Consider the following 6,000-nt stretch of genomic DNA (forward strand, 5'->3'; position numbering starts at 1 on the left):
ACTTCATGCTGTTAGCGTGTCAGATTGTGACGGTAAATGACGTGCAAAACACGATACCAAGATGTCTAGGCAGATTTTGTCAGCACAGGACAGATCCAATGGCAATAAAATTATCAGGGCTATTTACCTCTTTGGAAAAACCTTGCCTTAATCTAAATGCTAATCTTTAGCCGATATGGGAGGGTTATCCCATTAGCTTTTATCTAAGCATGTGAGCAAATGTGGAACTTCCTGAAATACTTAATAGCAACTTAATAGTATCTTTCCTAAGACCTTCACTGAGAGAGCAGAGAATTTATTTTGGATTTGCATTCATACCTTTTAAAGAAGGCAGAAACATTTCTAAGAGTCTTCACTATAATATCAGCTACAACTGCTTTTACAAGCGTAATACTACTTGAGACAAATAAGCTTTGATATGCCACTTTCTCATCAGGGAAACCCCCCCCCCAAAAAAAACCCTTTCACCTCATCTTATACTTTAACCCCAACCCCCCGGTCCAGTGCTCCATACAAACACATTTAACATCAAAGGGCAATAATCGATTTAACTCCTGGGAAGCATGCATTTGTTTCCATTTCCCAGAATCCAAGTGAAATCAGCATTTAGTTTTCCCACTGGCTCGTCTAAAGAGTGAACCTATGTTGTTGCTGAGCAAAGTGACTAAGGGTCTGCCAAGGGCAAGTGTTCTAGCAAAGAAGTGGGTCTGTCACTTGAAATAAAGTAAGTCATTTATTTCAGGGCACGAGTTCCTCTCGTCATTGGGAAAATATCCATACTCTTTTTCTTTGCCAACCATGGGGGCGCACACTCATTGCTCCCAGAAAACAGAGGTGCCAGACGTGTTGGGCTGCAAGCTGAAGTCCTGCAGCAAAGGGCTCCGAGCTGTCTGCCTGAACCCTGCTCTTTGATACAGGTCGCGGGTCTAGGATGCTTCACTATAGGTATTTGAAATGATAGACACCAGAGAGACAACTAAAAAGAAGAACACTTTTCCTCTTTTTTTTTTTTTTTAAATGGGTAAATGAATGATCTTTTTTCCATCTAAGTGTAAGTACGTATTTGGACATCAACTCAAATCCAGGCTGAAAAAAGGATGAGCCCCAAAATCAACAAACAAGCATCCAAGATGACAAACAAGATGTCCTTTAACTCGTTTCTTGATGGCACTGGTGTGAAACCAGAAGCAGATGCACTGGGTCTAATTTAATCACGTTGCGAAGTCTTGGCCTGACTGTAATCTCACGCACAACAAAGCCAGACAGTGCTGATAGCTGGAGGCCCTCTGAAGTCTGATTTATCTGACTTACACAAATAAACTCTGATCAAACACAGGCCTCATATCTTTTGGAAAACAGGCAGTCTGGATATCCCCTTCCTTTGCTTTTAGAGAAATCATCTTTCTGCAATTGGTACTATCCAAAAGCGCAAATATCCGTGAAATTCTTTAAATAATCAGAAAGCTCTGTTGGCTGCGTACGGTGATGCTGGAGCCACACCATCGTGGCCATGGTCACCAGAGGAACTTCAGTCTCGGATGAATGACATGAACTATAACTTTTTAGAGTAGTCCTAGTGCTGCTCAAACCCTGAGCTGGAAATCTGAATGATGAGAGCTCTGTCCATTTGAGACATGTGGAAGTGGGGTGTTACATTATGTTACGCTCACACTGCGTAACATAACGCTCACACTGCACGGGAAATAACAGTGAGGCCAAATAAGTCTGTTTGTCCGTTTGTCTGTTTGCTGCTCAAAGTTTCAAGCACAACCACAATCGCATTAAGTGACACATAATTAGACACACAAACTTTATCTGTTCCTACCCCAGTTATGGATGCTGAGTATTTATTTTATCATATTTCTTGCCAATTTGAGTTTTTCCATCTCTGAAAAATTCACATAATAATAAAATACAAGGAAAACTCATTAATACTTCAAGAGTTAAAAAAAGTTGCATTTCCTTTTTGCGTGTGTGGAGGCAACATTTCTGTCTGTTAGGTGCACAGGGAGAAGAGGCCCCGTAGACCGATGCTTCAACACAGAAGGAGACGACAGCAGTGCCTCGCCTGCTCTTTATTAACAGCACTACAATGCTACAAGTTCCCCTCCCTTTTTCAGCAGTGGAAACAAGCGATCACACCATATCCTCTTACATCTCTGATGGCTTTTTCAGCCATATTGTGTGCTGCTGTAATGGAACATCCACTCGCGAAAATACACACGGCGAGCTGTTTTTAGATATCAGCCGTTCTGTCTTCTCTCCTTCCTATCTTTTTTTTTTTTTAAGTCACGTTCCTGTTGCACAACCGCTTGAAAAAGTGTCAGTTTTCCACTCTCGACACCAAACAACTTTAATAATATTTGAAGGTATGACACATTTTCACCAAACTGGGGACTTTTAAACTCAAAAGATTTGCCAAACCCTTATTTCAGCAACCCCTTTAAAGAAAACAGCTTATACTGAGATATTAATTCTGACACACAGACAGATTTAATTTGTATTAATAACATGTTCCATGTGTTTTAATTACCTACTATAACGAACTTTAAAAAAAACTATATGTGGGCAAAGTCCAACCTCTGTTGCTCCTGATTTAGCTGGTTCTGCTGTGTAGTCTGAGTGGCTGGAGAGCAGAGTCAAGTTTTTATATGTTAACTGCCTTCCGGCTGGCTCCACACATTGAGAAGCAGATTTTGCTGGCGTTGTCTGAAAGCAGTGTCAGAACGTCTGCGAGTGTGTAAGATGAAAATCTTTCTAGGCAATCCTTTCTCTCCCGAAGAGTTGGAAAAATATCCACGAGCTGCTTGGAAAAAATGATGGTTTTTTCATGCTTGTTGGAGCAGTAAAAATGTTCCTGATAACTTCAGTCATTTGTAAGAATGCTGACACACAAATATGTGAACTCACCCTTGTGTCTGCAGACTTAAAATTTATTATTATTATTTTTTTTAATTTGATTTTGCCTCGTAAACTTATCATCATTGTAACGCACATCATGTTTATTTAGGTATGATAACTTTTGCTTCGTTAGATTTCGTCTTCTGTATTTCACTTCTAGACGTGAGCTCACACGTAGCGATTATGCCAACATGCGTGGAACGCTTAATTATGCATGTGGCACGTCTTATTATTGTCTCGGCAAACTATTCAGTTTTTAAAGTGCATTGTGTCTGACAATGAAATACACAAGATGGAATACAAATTGACAGCTGAGAGAGGCTCCAGCCCCTTTGCAACCCTGAATTGGATAAGCTGTTAAGAAAAGTGATGGATGGATTATAAATTCTTATCATATTACAGGGATTTCAAAGGGGGAAAATTATGTGCTTCACAAATATTTACTTCTTCACACTGTTCGCATGTGTGGATTTTGCCAAATAGTTCCCTTATCCGAAAAGGCCCTGAAGCGTGCCCTTTATAGTGTATCCTGATATTTTTGCAATAACAAGGCATCAAAGAATAAAGTGAAAGAAATACTGTAATAATATGAGAGGACAATAGATTTTTAAAAAATGTTTTGGGGACTTGGAAAAGGCACTTGACCACGTCTCTGTGGTGTGTTGTTGTCATGTGCCATTGGGTACAACCACAGCAACAGCTTTGTCTGCATTGCTGGCAATAAGTCGGACTCATACCCGGTTTGTGTGTTTGACAGCAATGCCCTCAGTTGCCAATTCTGTTCATAATTTGGACAAAATTTCTAGGCAGAGCCAAGTGATGGAAGGCTTCCACTTTGGTGGCGTCAGAATCTCATATCTGCCTTTTACAGATGATGTGGTTCTATTGGCTTCATCAGGTGGTGGCCTCCAGCACTGCAGGGTTTTGCAACCAAGTGAGAATTGGCGAGAATGAGTATTAGCACCTTCAAGTCAGAGGGAAAAGTTCTCCGCAGCAAAAGGGTGGAATGCCCACTTTGAGTCAGGGATAAGTTGCTGCCCCAAGTGGAGGAGTTTAGGTACCTTGGGGTCTTGTTCACAAGTGAGGGTACCGGGGAGCAGGAGAATAGATCGACAGACTGGTGCAGCATCTGATGTTGACACTCTACCACTCTGATGTGGTGAAGAGAGAGCTGAGAATAAAAGCATCTAAAGTCACAAGCTTTGAGTAATGACCAAATGAATGAGATTTTGGATACACCCCTTTCTCCAGAAAGAAACAAAGGTGTCTGGACTCAGCTTTAGAAACTGGGTGAGAAGCTCAATTTTGGAGGGACTGCCTTGACTCCTCCACCAAGGAGTAAACTGAAATTGTTGGGGCATTTAATTAGGATGGCTCCTGGGTACCTCCTCCTAGGTGAGATGTTATAGGCATGTCCTACTGGGAGGAGGCTGGAGCCTATCCCAGCTGTCATATCATCATAGAGCCAAGACGTAGGGTACACCAGCCTGTCATGGAGCCAACAGAGAAGTTCACAAATCACAACTATGGCCAGTTTAGAATCCCCATTTAATCTAACATGCATGCATGCAAGCACAGGTAGAACATGCAAACTCCAGAAAGAAAGGTCCCAGATGGAGTCAAACCCAGAACCCTCTAATAAGCACTAGTCACAGCACCACAGTCCCATCCTATTTTCATATCATAAACTGTGAGCATAGCTTCTATGTTGCAAAGGTGAACTCCTCTGGTTGCAAAAAGCATTGTGACTGTATAAAGGTCTATAGGTGAACAACCTTTCAGATGCCCTGATCTATGACTCCCTTTAGCACTTTCTTGATAAATTCATGGCATAAATCAACAGGTTCATGTCTTACCATGTTCATTTTGAAATTATGCCCCCTTTACAGTAAACAAAAGAACAATAAAGATGGGTATGGTCAGCTTGGTGTTCCTGATAAGACTTCACTTAGCTTCACTTCACTTGTCTTTTAAATACAGTCTGTATTCTTATTTCTGTTTATAAAATCATTCATATGCAGTGTAATGCCCCGGTTTAGTTTCATCTATAAAAATTCATATTTGTAACTAAGATGGATAATATGCTGTATAAATGTTGATTCTGCAAAGTAAGCATTAACAGTGGATACACAATTTAGTAAAGAAAAACGAAACAGCACCTCATGTCACTTTAAAGGCAGAAATGCAGATGATATTTAGAAAGTGCAGCATGAGCTCTGCAGTTCTCTTTCCACTGAATGTAACTGGAGCAAACTAGTTTCAAACCCATCGGAAGTTTGAGACAGGAAAATCCTGGAAACATCCATTTTATTCCACAAGCACATACTGCATCTCCATGTTGTTTCTTTTTTTCCTGCACAATATTGATCCCTTCAACAAAGAGAAATCCTTGACTGCTTACTGAAGCAGAAACATATATTTCCATTTGGGCACATTACTGTTGCTCTTGCACATGTGCTCCAACCAGCATCCAGAGTTCTGCACGTGTGATTTCGTGTTGAATCACTTTCTCACTCCTGCACATTCAAATCCCAAATCTGCCAGAGGAGGCAAGAGTAGAAGTTGAAAAAGAGGATATGTAAGTGTATAACTATGCAGCACTGTAGCCCTCTTCAGTGGCGTTACATCAAATAACTTCCCTCCGACCGATCTTTTTGGCACTCTTTTCAGGACCCCTGAGAGAACCAGAACAGGTGTCTCCAGAAAACCTCCCAGTGTTTCACTGACAGTCGGATGTGTGGATGTGTCAGGTGGGGCCCACAGTTACTTTGACCCATGCTAGAAGCCAAGCCCCTTGAGAAACCGACACTGCATGCATCAGGATCTCATTACTGGCTTACTGTGCATATACACTGTGTCAAATAGGGCTTAGGCCTCAGGCTATGTTGTCACTTTATCTGAACTGTATTTTTTCCCCTCTATATATTCAAGAGCCTAAAACATTCATTTAGAAAACCTGATCCCATTATCTTTTTTCATGAGATTCCAACATGTAGACATCCACAGCTGCTCATCAAATTTAGCACCTTATTTACTAAATGTCCGCAGCTTTTTCCAAGTCAAAGTTTTTCATGGCTGTTCTGCCGGGGCAACTCTTTT

Source organism: Oreochromis aureus, linkage group 13, assembly GCF_013358895.1.
Source record: "Oreochromis aureus strain Israel breed Guangdong linkage group 13, ZZ_aureus, whole genome shotgun sequence".
NCBI lineage: Eukaryota > Metazoa > Chordata > Actinopteri > Cichliformes > Cichlidae > Oreochromis > Oreochromis aureus.